The 15,390-nt window shown below is 37.8% G+C and overlaps 1 protein-coding gene across 1 annotated transcript in view; it reads right to left on the reverse strand.

Moving 5' to 3' along the window:
• Positions 1 to 15,390, reverse strand: part of SLC4A8 (solute carrier family 4 member 8) — a 1,419,216-nt gene that overhangs the window by 305,088 nt on the left and 1,098,738 nt on the right. The window lies entirely within an intron of this gene.

The raw sequence follows: 15,390 nt of genomic DNA on the forward strand, positions 1-15,390 counted from the left end.
CTCCTAGAGGTAGTGCCCTTGCTAGGTGTCACCCTTGTGTGAAGTCAGAGCCACCCCCTTCTCCCCATGATACCAAGCCTGCAATGGTCCCATCATCCACAACCAGCATCTACAGGCACCTAAGACGGTGGTCAAACTCAGGTGATATAGCCAGGGCTTTATTCCCCTATGTCATGGAGATGGCTCTAGTGTAAGCTCTATGTTGCTCTCTCTGCATACACCAACACAAGTGAAGTAGCTTTCTTAGTCTTAAATAAATGCTAAACTAAACTCTAGAAGGTATACTGCACCTGCAGATGCAAATAGATAAACTGTTTTAAGAAATCTCCAACACATCATTTAAACAAGGACAGTGTTCTGCCATATGTAACTGGAAGCAAGGAGCCCAAAAGGAAAATGCTAAACATTTTTCAACATGACATGAAACCTGAGGGCTGAAACTTTTAAAGCTAATGGTAAGCATAAAAGTCCAGCTAAAGTACAAATATTTTTTGTTGAACTTTTTTTCTAACACTAGCTTAATGCTGCTTGGGATTCTTCATGTTATAAATAGGTTGTAGGTTTATTATATTATATTTGTATGCGATCAATGTACATTCAACACTTTTAATATAAATGCACTGGGTGAATCCAGCTGTGAAATCAAAAGAAATGAAACTAGCAAAAGAAGAATCAACTTATGAAATACTTTTAGCAAAATACACGAAGTCCTGGATTAGGATCATGGATAGGAATGAACTGAAATATAGTTATCTGAAATGTATCTGATATAGCTGGCATGACTCCTAGGAACTTTAACATTTCTACCATAGCTTTTCAGATGTTTGAGCACATTTTGGGTGAGCTATAAGAATTGAAGCTGAACCCTGCATCCTGACTCATAAAATAGTTAGCACTTTTGTAGATGAGGATTACAATAGCTAGATATTTTCTAAGGTAATGTGGTACTGAGGATATATACTGTCAGTCTTATTATTACATAGTTAAGTAAAAATGCAAAGATGTAGAATTATCAAGGACATCTTTGTACGTTATGCAAACTATGAAATATATCAAGCTTTCTATAATATAATTAAATATGAATATGTAATATTTGCTTGTTGTGTCTTTCGGCTTTTCCCGGTTAGGGGTCGCCACAGCGGAACTCCGGTCCGCTAATGATTGGCAGTAGATTTTTACGTGTTGAGTTGCCGGCCCTGACGCACAACCTTAAACGAAGGTACGCCCATTCACGCATGTCTCCACACAGAAGACGCTCTAGCTGAGAATCAAACGGGACAACATCTTACTGTGAGGCGACAACGCTACTGCAGCACCACCACCACAGTCCGAATATGTAATATTTGCTAAATTATAAAATTCAATAAAAACAAATATGAGGGGAAAACTGTACTCTGAGATGGATTTTGCAGTTTTATAAAACAGACTCTCCTGCTACAACGATCTAATACAGGTACCATCAAACTTTTTGAGCAGTCTTTCACCTGACCCATTCTCTTTTGTCATGCTATCCTTCATGTTCAGAGGTAAATATTAGGCTACCTGCCCTTGTGGGTCATTTTAAGCCTAACAAGTTTCCCTTTCGAAACTGAGACTCAAACCCTGTACCTTGTATCTGTGAGGTAAACAACTCCCCCATTATACCAGCCTGCAAAATGTTGCCATATAATGCTCATTTCCTAGCTATGGCATATCACTCAGAATGAGCTTACTAAGGATGTGTCTCTCAGTTTTAAAATCTAAATGTATAAATTGTTCTCACTTTATTGTTATACTTCATAAGAACAGTAACAGCAGTTCCCTTACCATGAAAAAGAAGGAACAACTTAGATGTATCACTTCGTTTTTGACATACGGGTACACACACGCGCGTACACACATGCGCACACACACACACACACACACACACACACACACACACACACACACGCGCACACAACGACAAACCAAACATGCATGCAAACACACACACAAAGATGTGTACACACACACACATCTTAACACCTAAAAGCTAAAAGTGAGCTCTGTGCTTTGCAATAGGACCACAGGGGTGACTAGAAATAGGTGGCCCTTAGGTTCTTTAGCCACAGTTCCACACTCACTACCATGGCTTATACTGGACCATGGTTAGGAAATGGTAAGAGCAAGACCTCAGTGAGGAACCAGGAATGGATACAATACTGCTGGCTAAAAAATCCTAAACAAAACACATAGCAAATAACATGCCAAAAATAGAGACATACCCAACGTGATCTCTGACATCAATTACTATTATGAACCACCCAAAAATGTATGCTGCTTCAGTTTACCCACCCCACTACTACTTCGGAAACATTCAAAAATAACATCCTTTAAATAATGAAATTCTGTAACAGGAGAAAAATAATAATACTAGGTGACTTTAATCTTACCCTTCCCTTTAGGCAGTAAAATAACCAGGTTTCTTTCATAATACAATTTATTAATGCTTCAAATACACCCTGTCCTGTAATGTGACTAGTAGGCTTCCTCCACTGCCATTACATCAGACCTCACTTCAACCTCCTGTCTTTCAGGTCACTTAAGTGAATTGATTATGGATTGTAGTAAATGAAGGGACTGACCACATGGTTTGACCTTAGGTGTGATGAGACAAATTTAATTCTTGGATTCATTTCATTCTGTTTGGTTATTTGTGACTATGGATAAACGTGGTTGGGGATATGCTTTTTTTTACTTGGTTGCTCAGTATATTAACATCATTTGTTAAAGTTGTAATTGAAGTTGTGTCTTTTGTAGGTTAATAGATTATTTTATTATTTGAATGTGTTTGAGATAAAACTATTTGTCAATTAACCTTTTGCTCAATATTTTCTGAGATGGATCCGACCATTTATATTGGGATTTATAAAACTATCCCTGAGCTTTTCAACATCTATATTTATCTAGCGTAATTAAACTTGGGTTCAACAGGATCTTAATTAGCTGTATACTACTTTTAAGGGAGTTATTACTTCTTATTTTGGAATATAAATGGCCTAGTAGGCCGAATAAAGAGAGTCAGTGATAAAGTCTTTCTCAAATGCTGAACCCGGATACAGTTTTGTTGTAGGAAACACACCTTTCAGTGGCAGTGGATATTGACCTGAACAAACTAGGTTTTTTTAAGTGCTAGAAGTGGCCTCCTTGAAAGGGGGGTGAGTGGGTTTGGTGATCTTAATATTCAGAAATACCCCATATCATCTGGAAGACACTTTAAGTGACCAAGAAGAAAGGTATATCATAGTTAAAGAACACTCAAAGGTGCTGTCTATAACAATTCTAAATATTTACCTCCCTTCCCAGTACTTAGGTTAATGATGTTGGAATTTATTTAGATTGAGTAGAATTTCAACAGGGATTGGTTTTGCAGGGAGGGGCCCCTGTTTTATAACGCAGGTTTAGTTAGCACTGCGGGAAGTTTGCTCTGGTCCCCATTTTGGTAGAGCACCTGCACTGATCAAATTTTTAAAAGATATTTGGTGCTGATGAGCTTAGAGGATGTGCCTACATCTTTGTCTCTCCAACAGCTTAGTTATACTTGTTTTTCACCTTGCTTCTCCTTTTGGTCAAGAATAAATACAATTGTGATATGTGTGGAACATAGCTACTGCATTTATATTTTTCAGTATGCCGCTATTATGATTTCAGATCACTCCCCCAGTTCTTGACCTGAGACTATATTTTAATAGTTACACAAACTTTTTAAGTGTTAATTTACACTTTTGAAAGGGAAACATATTTTTGGAGAAAATGGGATATGTCATCCAAAAGTTAATGGGCAGTTGGGAGCTAATGTTGCCCTTGACCCAATATAGCTAAAAGCAAAAGAGCTCATTCATAACTTATACTTTGAAAGAGGCATACAGGAGCTGGAAGGGGATATATATTTCAAGGTTGGGAGAGATCAAAAAGGACTGTTGGAACTGTACTGATGTGGAACTCAGAGCTCATCAGCTCGGATCATTAATAACACAAGCATTAGATCATAAAACGAAGCAAATGAAACAAGTGTTCAATATTATTTACTTTGAAAATTCTCCTGCTAACATGAAGCTTTTATCACTTAGGCCTAGATCCCAAGCTGCTAGTCAATTGTTAATTAGAATTTGAAGTATGGTCACAGGCCAGAGAGTTAACACCTGGGGAGACATTTTTGAAGCCTTTGTCCTATAGTATACCAACTTATATACTTGTGAAGACTGCCCATCCCTTTTGGGTTAATTTAAAAGATACTTCTCTTGTCTAAAAATCCCTGTTTTAACCCAGGAAATTGCAGAGTATGATGGACCCAGTTTCCTTGCACTAAAGCTCTGTTATAATGGTGAAACCCTTGGCCTGAATGGAGTCCTTGTAGAGATCTATAAATTGCTCAAGGATCTACTTTTCCTTTTCATTGTTAGACACTTTAATGAAATCTTAAAAGGAGGTCAGTTGCCAGACTCCTGGAGGCAGGCCATAATTTCACATATTATTCTGTCAGTTAAAGATCCATTAGATATTTCATCCTATTGTCCCAGCTAAATTTAAAACATGATTTCAAAATTTAGTGATTGGCAAAAGCTCTCCAATTTTTGACTCACCCTGTTCAAACAGGCTTTATACAAGATAAACACTTTTAATAAATGAAAAAAGATGTCACTACTGACAGAAAATGATAAAATTAGAAAGTGTTCACTGACACTAATTAGCTATAATTTGGAAAAAGCTTTTGATAGGGCGAACTAGAGATAAGTGTTCTAGCTATTGGACAAGTAATGATCTCCTGGGTTCCATTCAATAACAAATGCATGAAACACCAGCAGAGGAAATACTGACCCAAAAATGTTGATATGCAGCTTTACTGAATAGCTTTCTTAGCAGTTGCCGGAGATTGTGGTAGAGCATGGAACCGTCTTTTTTGCCCTTCCCCCATTGTTGTGTGGTCTCAGGAATGGTATATATAATTAGCAGGGGATGTGCAGGAGTGCAAGGGGGCAGCCACCCCCTACGTAGACTGTGTTTTTTAAAATTTCTTGTTAGTTTCTTCATTTAGCAGATCACCCTTTTTGCTTTGGTGTTTCATGCATTCAACATCCACATATACTCAGTCTCTCACTAGCTACTACACAATAGGGTCTAGCTTATATTCAACAGACTTAATTCTACAAACTAAACTAATAATCATTCCCCTTTTACACATTCAATTCCCTAACTCTGTTCTAGACTGCCATCACAAAACTAAAAAAACAGCAGCAACGGGTAAATCTACCCACCCATAGTAACCTCATAATATGCTGGGACATACATCTAAATCCAGGCCCATTCCCAACTTCCTACAACCAACCCAACTGCATAAAATCCCTACATTTCACTACCATAAACCTACAAAGCATAAAAAACAAAATTCCAAACCTTCACGCATGGTTATGACAAAATCAACCTGACTTCACTGCCATTACCGAGACTTGGATTAAACCATATATTAAAGATGCAGAATTCCTACCCCCTAACTATACTTGTCTTAGAACTCACAGACTACATAAAAAGGTGGAGGCATCACCTTGATATACCCCAATGCCTTCACTGCAGCCCCCTAAACTAAGCCCATTTGAGATTTCCCCACAGTTGAGCTGGTGGTAGCCTTCTTAAAACTAAATAAGTGCAAAAGCCTCTGCATCATGGTCTTATATATTCCTCCAGGTAAAAACATTCTAAAAGATATCCTTGCCTGGGCATCTAACAATATTAATAATGAAATTATCATCTTAGGGGATGTTAACATTAATTGGCTGGATATCACTAACTAGGCCCCCCCCTTCCCACCAACATTAACTTATATAACTTTACCTAGCTGATCACTGGCCCTAGCAAGACCCAGCAACAAAAAAAACAAAGGGTCAGTTCTGGTCTGGATCCTAGTATCCGATCCTAATAAAATTTTTACCTATGGCACTCTACTAAATAGTATTAGCGACCACTTACCAGACTTTATAATATGTAAAACCACGTTAGCCATAAGTAATCATCAGCTTAAACAAACCAGAGACTTATCTCACTTCTCACCTGATACCATATATGTAATTTTGCAAAGTTTCAATTGGGCAACATTAAAATCTTTCCCTCTACATGATGGAGTTGAATTCTTCAAATCAGCATTCCTCAAGATCTTAAATAGTTTGGCCCCGCTATGACTAAAAAGAGTCAGGACTAATCATGCCAGATGGCTCACCAAACCCACAAAGCAAATCATGACCACTAGAGACAAAGCTGTGAAAGTCTGTCAAAAATACAAAAATCCTTCTGACCTCACTCTCTACAAACAGCTACGAAATCATCAAAGTGAGTAGTCATTGCAGATAAAAAAAACAAAATACTTCCATAATCTCCAGGACCAGCATAAACTAAACCCAAAGAAATTCTGGGGAGCAATCAATTCACTACTTCACCTAGGCTCTAACAACAACCATGCCCACACCCTAATTAAACACCTTACGAGACAACCTCTCTCTTTAACTCATACTTCATTGACACCATAACAAAGCTTCCAGTTCCTTCCCACCTACCTAGCTTCAACTCACCAAACCATCATCACAATCTGCACCCTCCTCTCTACCTAGCTTTTTTCTCACCCATACCCACTTCCACTATAAAAAACTCCTTCAAACACTCAAACCTTGCACTAACGCTCCAGATAACCTTCCTGTTGAACAATATTAACTATCTGCAAGTTCCATTGCTTATCCCATCAATATAATCCTCAACAGATCAATTCAGGAATCCCTTATACCAGATATCTGGAAAGAAGCATATGTTCTCCCACACCATAAAGGCAGCAATAACTCTGACATCTCCAACTTCTGACCCATTGCTATTCTATTCCCCATCTCCAAAATATTAGAAAAATGTGCCCATACCCAGCTTCTTAACCATTTATTTAATAATCAGCATCTTTCCTCTACCCAACATGGCTTTAGGCCAGGCCACAGTACTAATGCAGCACTCATCTCTTTTATGGACACAGTAAACAGGGCTTGTGATGCCGGTTTCATTGTCTGTTCATTCTTCATCAACCTCTCAAAAGCCTTTGATGCAGTATTCCATCCCCTTCTATTAACTAAACTCTCTAATTTAGGTACCTCGCCCCCAACCCTGAACTGGTTCTCAAACTATCTCACTGGTAGACAACAATCCACTAAATGGCAACAATCCTCCTCACCTTTCCTCAACATAACCACAGGAGTACCCCAAGGATCGATATTAGGCCCTCTTCTATTTAGCATATTCATAAATAACTTCCATAACACTCTCACCCAAGGCATTGTGATCCAATATGCAGATGATTCTACAATCATCTGCACTACCAAATCCACTTCTGAGTTGCAACAACTAACCCAACATGACCATAACCATCTCGATCTAAACCCCAACAAGACTAAACTTATTTACCCCCCAAAAAAACACCCCCCTTAACAAGAATGAATTCTCTGTCCAGTCCCAGAACAACACTATCATAGAAGTTGTCTCTAGCACCAAGCTCTTAGGTGTTATCATTGATGATAACCTTACACTCGACCTCCACATTCACAGCAATATTAAAAAAACAACAGAAACTGGGTACCCTGTATAGACATAATCATTTCCTAAACCCCACTGCAAAAAAACCACTAGCCTCATCCTTTCTACTACCATCCCTACTATATGGAGCCCCTATCCTCACCAACATCCAGTCCTCTCTGAAAACCAAACTTGACTCATGTTACAATAAGGTCGCCAAATTTGCAACACCTGTGAAATTTTCAGCACATCACTGTTCATCTTTACAGCAACCAAATTGGCTTGAACTACCGCATTATCTCACCTACCTACAGTTAACTACTGCACATAAAATTATATATAAACCATTAATTTGCCCTTCTCTTTCCACCCTGCTGTCTTTCTATCACCCTAATAGACTTCTCCGATCTGAAAACAAAACACTGCTCAAAGTAGAAAAAAACAATCTCCCAGCTGGTCAAATGCTCTATTATTTTACTGTGTCTAAACTTTGGAACACTCCCCCATCCTCAATCACCTCCATCTGTAATCCTGATCCCTTTAAGAAGTCCCTTAGACAACATCTTTCATCAGACTGGCTATACTCATGCCAAAATAAAGTTTACTAAACTCTGCTCCACCTACTTTAATCCACTTTTCTGTGGCTTGCTGGTGTGTCAGCTCTCTCTACAGCCAAACCCCATTTGCCATACGCATTGCTTCCCTCCAGGCTTTCTTTCACTTTTTTTTCTCTACCTCTCACCTCCATTACTAACCACCAGAGCCATCACTCTGTCTTGACAACTTCCTCTTCTCACACCTCAAATCTCTAAGTTAATATCTAAAAAACTGATATCACATATGTATACACTCTCAGCAATCTACAATCTCTGAACTGACTTTTTCTTTAACAATGCTAATTACTTATAATGTTAATGGGTAGTATGTATATAAAATTTGAATCTTTTGCTCATACCATGTCCAAGCGTGTTATTGTATAATACAGCTTAGCTCTGGTAGGTATTTGTAATTTGCACCTGACTTAAGTGCATGTCCAAGCTTGTTACTGTATAATATTTGTTAAGTGTATATCCAAACTTGTTACTGTATAATTTTTGTTAACTCTGTTTTTTATTAGTACTTGTATCTATTTGCTAATTGTATGTGGAGCTTTTCTCTCCGAGCCTCCACTGAAAATGGACTCACCTAGGCCCATTGGACCTTCCTGGTAAACAAATGGAATAAATAAATAAATAGTTTACAATAGGAACCCAGATTCCCTCTCCAATTGATAAAGATCTTGTGAAATCTATACACTGTAGAGTGGAAGCCCAGATTAAAATGGAGACCCTGTTGTCTCAGTTCTTTGGGACAGGTAGAGAGACAAACCAAGGGTGTCCACTGTCTCTACAGTAATTTGCTTGCACCCAGATCATTTGGTGGTAAATGATAGACATTATTTGCAGGACACAGTATGGGCCCCATTGGGGAAAAGCTAGTGCTGTATGCTGATCACCTAATACTCTGACTATCTATCCCAGAGAGAGATCTACGTGTTGCCTTTCAAGAGTGAGATCATTATGAATGTTTATCATGGATATGAAATTAACAGAAACAAGAAGAAAGTCATAGCTATTAACTTTTCTCCCACTTGTTCTCTCATTAACAAATTTCCATTTTTGGATACTACAACCAGTATGACATATTAAAGAGTACAGTTTTACCCTACATTCCAGTCAATGATACAACAAATGTTTGCAGGCATGATACAGAAGATATCAAGGCTTCTTAAAAAATGAGAAGCATTTGCCTTTTGCAAAGAGTGCAGGTAATTCAATTGTTTTTTTTTCTTTAGTATTATATTATAACTAGAGTTTTCTCATTCTGCTGCCAGCAGGTGGCTTAAGCAATTGATTCAAAGGTTTGTTTGGGGAGGTGGACAGCCAACAATTTCTTGGAAGCTTCTCTTACTCCTGGAACAACTGGGTAGGCCAGGCTTCCCAGCTTGGAATCATACTTAATAGCTGAGAGACTAAAGCTTTTTTCAGGGACTAATTATTCCTTTTTTAACAGCAAATGGACAGAAATTATGATCAGGGACATGTGCTGTCTGAGAACCTGCTACTCCTTACCATCAAATATCAGTGGACAACCTAACTCCAAGAAAATTACAATTTATGACCGATTAGTAGAACGGGTTAAGAGGGCATTAAGTCACTGCAACTCCATGTGTTGACTCCTGGAATTATTTCTCATTTTTTATACTAAATGCTAGAAGATAAATAAGAAAGCAGCATCGACCACTGGAGCACACCTGGTCTCTTATATGCTGGGAACACTGGCTATTTAATTACAGTTCTATGGGATTACAGGAGTTTAGGAGATTGTTTGGACAAAGACTGAGTGACCATCGGTTTAAAATCTTTTGATGAAGGAGTTAGGAAAACTAAAGCTGTGCATGTTACATCCTTCAGATTATCCTAGAATTGTCTAATTACTTTTTCAGAGTAGAGGAAATCAGAGACTAACAGCATAGATACCTAATCAAATCTATACGGTGTTAATTTCAACCAAGAAATCCCTTATGGATGGCTTTCACCTTATTGGGAGAGAGACTTGTTTTATCCAATCACCATGCAGCAATGAATGGATCATTTTACAGGGAGCCTCCAAATATGCTACAGAATCTCAGATTTCAGTTTTTCAGGTGGCCTTGTCTATTCATTTTTTTGTACATCATTGAGACTGCATAGGATTCACCTTTGAGCCAACCCATTGCTTGCAGATGTACCCCCTGGTTTTCTTAGGGACTGGCATCATATTTTCTGTGACTGTACATCACTGACAGAATTTAAAGAGGATATCCAGGAGTTATGTCTTGAGATACTTTCTCCTATATCAGTATTGTCTAAGTCAATGTTCTTGATGGGATTTGGTAGATATTTGGATCTCAGTATCCTAAACATTGTAATTGTAGAAACCAAAGAAGCCTACACACAAAGGTGGAAGGCAGTACATTCTTCACAAACTTTGCAGGTAATGAATATAATGAGTGTCAAAAAAGGATTTGAATTAGTACTTGTTTTCACAGAGAATAGACATTATGTAATACAAAAGTGGCAGAAATGATCATTTGTCCTACACAATGTATATACCAGGATTCATTAAGGTACGGCAAAATGTACTCATCCATGTACACACTGCAGTCCTGTTTTCTGATTCTGCAACAATCCTAACATGGTGCTTTGTTCTCCAGCATGAAGATGGGCAGCACTGTGTAGGTCTGGCCCAGTGGCCATTCTGAATGCTAATGAGGCAATCCAGGGGTAGAGAAGTATGTTAATTAGCCATGGGCTCTCTCTCCCCTGGCTGTGTATATTGGCATGGTCATCCCCACCATTTCACTGTACTGAACATGGAAAAAAGATCCATGCAACCACTTTCCATGACTACAGTACAGGAAATAGGGGGTGAGGGGAGCTACTAAATATCAGGGATATCATGTAGTTATTGCTGCAGCATCATTACGGGGATCAGGAATTGGAGGATTCCTGAGACATCAGGGATTACTTTAAATTGGAAGTGCCATAATGGCACAGACAACAGTATGGGGATAGGGGAAGTGGGGGATTCACTAGACACTAGGGATTACTCTAATTTTGAAGTAACGAAATGGCACCAACAACAGTGTGGGGATCAGAGTTAGGCTATTTAATAAACACCTGGCATTACTCCTAATTTTAAGTGCTGGAACAGCACCAACATCACTTCAGGGATTGGGTTGAGAAGAACCACTAGCCACCAGAAATACAATATACAAGCTGCCTAAATGGCATGGACATCACTTCAAGGATCAGGGGGAGGTGGAAACACTAGACACATGGGATTACTCTAAATTAGAAGTTCCATAATGGCACTGACATCAGTAAAGGGATCAGGAGTGGGTGTCAGGTATACATTCAAAACTTTATTGCCTTAATGGTCCCAACTTCAAGATTGGGATCATTGATGGGGGAGGTACTGGAGGGCAGACAGGTCAGGGACAAGTAATGGGATTGTGGTGTGTGTGTGTGTGTGTGTGTGTGTGTGTGTGTGTGTGTGTGTGTGTGTGTGTGCGCACGTGTGCATGTGTGTGCACGTGCATGTGTGTGTCTGTGTGTGTGTGTTCATGCTTTGTGCATTTGTGTGTATGAGAGAGTGACTGGGGGAAATTGTGCTGCCTACAGAAGCAGCAGTTTACTACCATGATATGCAGCTAAACAATGATCTGCATATCACACAGTAAATGTGATTCTGAGAAATGGAAATTAGTCAGTAGTGAGGACTTACCTCATAGGTTCATAGTTTCACAGGTAAGTACTACCTTAACTGCCCTTGCAGGTCATTTTAAGCCTTGCCAGTTTCCCTTTTTGTGCTTTAATTAACCTATCCTACTAGGTTAGTGATTGGCTTTAGCCATATATGGTTGATAATTATATATTACCCCCAATGAGAATAACGGGGACCATATGACAATTTGAAGTGACCGCTGCATGGGATAAAGCATTTAGGAACTACCTCTGTCCATACTAAATTTTATGTTTCCATTCCGTAGAACTGAGATGTACTTGAATATGGATAATCTGGATGTGAAGTCTATTTCACAGCTGTAGTATCCTGTGTAAGATGTACCTGTAACTTCGAACTATTCTGTTGATGTTACAGAAGAAGTTTAGATCCCTAAACCATGTATTTCTGAAGCTGTTTGACTTGCTGGTGTGCAGCAAATCCATCAGTATTGGGTCATGGCTTGTATGCCAGACACAGGTCACCTCTTAGCAGTCTGTAAATTAGGACCCATTATTGAATCCCCAAATGATGTGGATATTTTACAAAAGGGCCTTACAGAAACAGATGCTTGGTGCCAGAGCCATGGGTTCAAGCTCAATGCCAAGAAATGTATAGCTATCCCCTTTGGCAAAAAACATGTACCCTTGAATTACCACATAGGTGGCAGTACACTAAATACCGAAAGTGTGATAAGAGACTTAGGGACACAGGTGGACAGTGGTCTCACCTTCGATAACCACATCACCACAACAGTTCTATGTGGTACACCTCATCACTAAGGGCTTTTCATCCACTGTACTCATTCCTTATTAGACCCATTATAGAATACAACGCCCCATTTGGTATATACCTCTCAAGACATCTGCAACAACTGGAAAGGCCACAGAAATACCTCACTAAAAGAATCACAGGCCTAAAGCAGATTCCCTATGCTGACCATTTAAAAAACTCCAGCTATACTCTGTCGCATATCATCTACTCAGAGGCAATCTCTGCTTAACATACAAGGCCATGTCAAACCCAGAGCTGTTGGACATGTTACACTTAAAGAAATCCCAGTCCCTCAGAGCCACATGCTCCAGGGATCTAAACCTTGTCATCACAATGAACAAAACATGCTAGAGGGATAGGTTCCTAACCCAGAGACTCCCCAGACTCTGGAATGGACTGCCCATACATGTGAAGCAGAGCACCTCTTTGGCCCTCTTCAAAAGGAGCCATGACGATTGGATGGGCGATAGGAAATTCACCCCGGGGATCACGTCAGCAGGGCGCTAGACAGGGGTTCAGGGAAGTAAATATTGTGAGAAGAAATAGCCAGGAAATTGTTATGACTAGGCTTGTATAGGCCCTAGGGCTGATAGCCTAGTACCAACCTATGAACCTATGAAACTGTAGGATACCAAACAGTCGGTCATATAGAACATGTTGTTTAGGTCTTGTATCCTTTTAGTAAGGGATCTCTGTGGGCCTTCCAGTTGTTGCATGTGTTTGGACATGCCAATGGGTCATTATATTCAATGATTGGCATAACAATAGCTGAATAAAGGGGGGCAATGGCATCCATAGATCTAGATATAATACCTTTGTTTATAAACTGTGCAAAATAGAAAGACTTTCTTACAGCAATGGGCAAATGTTGGTTAAAAGTTAGGTCATTGTCCACATAAGTTCTCAACCCTGAACAGCTTTTTCAACTCTTAGGGTGTATTGCTAATGTGGTATTTAGATGAGAGAGAGAGATTACTTCCCATTGGATACAATAATGCAGTTTTTGGAATTTATTTTCAGTCCATGATTTTATCAGCTGTTATTTATTTTAGACAAACCTCCCTACAGGACGGCTAAGTCATTTAGAGATTCAATGATTGCTCCTAGCTTGCAGCCATCTGCAAATTTAGTCAGCCAGAGCCCTTTGGTATTGTTTTTTTTTTTAAACATTTTTGTTAGAATATTTAAAAGATATACATATTAATAAAAGAATATCAATATTTTTGAGATTTAAACATAACAAATTCCAACAAAAGTATATCTATTTACAGTATATACACGTGCCTGAAAAAAAGATTCTTATTAATATTAAACATGATATGAAAATGACTGGCTAAAAATATTAATCTTATTAAGAAACTTTTATATTCTTCTGGTGTTCAGAGATGGAATTGTCTTGAGAAAGTTCAATTACAGATAAAAGTTTCATCCACGGTTTCTTGGAAAAGGTTCTAGAAAATATCCCACTTTCTTTTATCCCTGTTTCTTTAATGGCTGTCTCTTATAGAGAAGTCAAGAATTCTTCAAATTTAGGTGTTACAGATTTTTTCCATTTTCTTGTGACTGCTAAAATTGTCCAAAGTAGATAGTTTTCATTGCTTAAATTATAACAATCTATAACATTTAATAAGATTAATGATTTTGAAATATAAAAAGAATCAGATCATATGGGTTTTAAAAAATTAGCACTATTGTTCCACTATATTTTAATTAAAAGAAAGTCATAAAATATGTGTATCCAATCTGCATTACAGCTCTGATTACATCTCTAACATTCTATGTTTTTACTTTTACTAAACGTTTCTATCTTGCTAGAAGTTAAGAATGTTTTATATGGAAATTGTAATTTAAAAATATGCCAACAGTGGGTCCAAGATGAGTTTCTTATAGATTTCAATGTTAGTGTCTTGCTGGATTAATTCAAAGATATACTATGACTTAATGTAGTATAATTCCAAAATGTGTCATTTAAAGCGGTGTTATGTATAATAAGTATATTATAAATATGTGATATTGTATTTAGGTCAAGTTTATTTTATAAAATTTCATACATAAAATTGATTATTCTGTTTTTTTATTATATTGTGACTATGTAAGGCTAAGAAATTTGTCCTGAACATGAACTTTAATGCTTTTAAAAAATCCAGTCTTGTGCATTTAGACTAAATTTGGTAATAAGTATTTGGACTTCTTTTACTTTTGCATTATTAAGACACTGGTATCAACAAATGAAATCATTTAGTACCAATTATCCAGTTTTGATTTATAATAGTTTTCAAAGAAAATGTTGTCCCTTTAAAAGGAATAAGGGTAATGAACCAAAGTTTCATATCAGTATCACTGAGAATTATATTTTTAAAAGTTTTTAGGATAGTATTAATGTAGCTAGACTGAGAGGGCATAGATATATTAAACTGGATATAATTGTATAAATAAATCTGTAAGATGTTATCAGTATTTTTGTCCCTGGTTTTAGTGCATTTCATTTTATTTTCCTTAGGTAAAGTGTTTACCAGTCTGAATTATACATAGAATCAATGCAGTTAAGAATTACTTTGAAAATTATTCCTTTAACCTAAACATCTATATTTGGAAAGCTTATACCCCCAAGGTCCAAAGGTCTATCATGCTATTGGAAGGCTATTCTATGCTTCTTTGGAAACCAGAGAAACCTTAATAATAATTTATTGATTGCCATTATTTGAGATTTGTTTGGAGGTAAATTTATGGCTTAAATACTATATGGGATTTTTGGAA

Source organism: Protopterus annectens, chromosome 9.part0 (assembly GCF_019279795.1).
Source record: "Protopterus annectens isolate FY-2018-M chromosome 9.part0, PAN1.0, whole genome shotgun sequence".
NCBI lineage: Eukaryota > Metazoa > Chordata > Ceratodontiformes > Protopteridae > Protopterus > Protopterus annectens.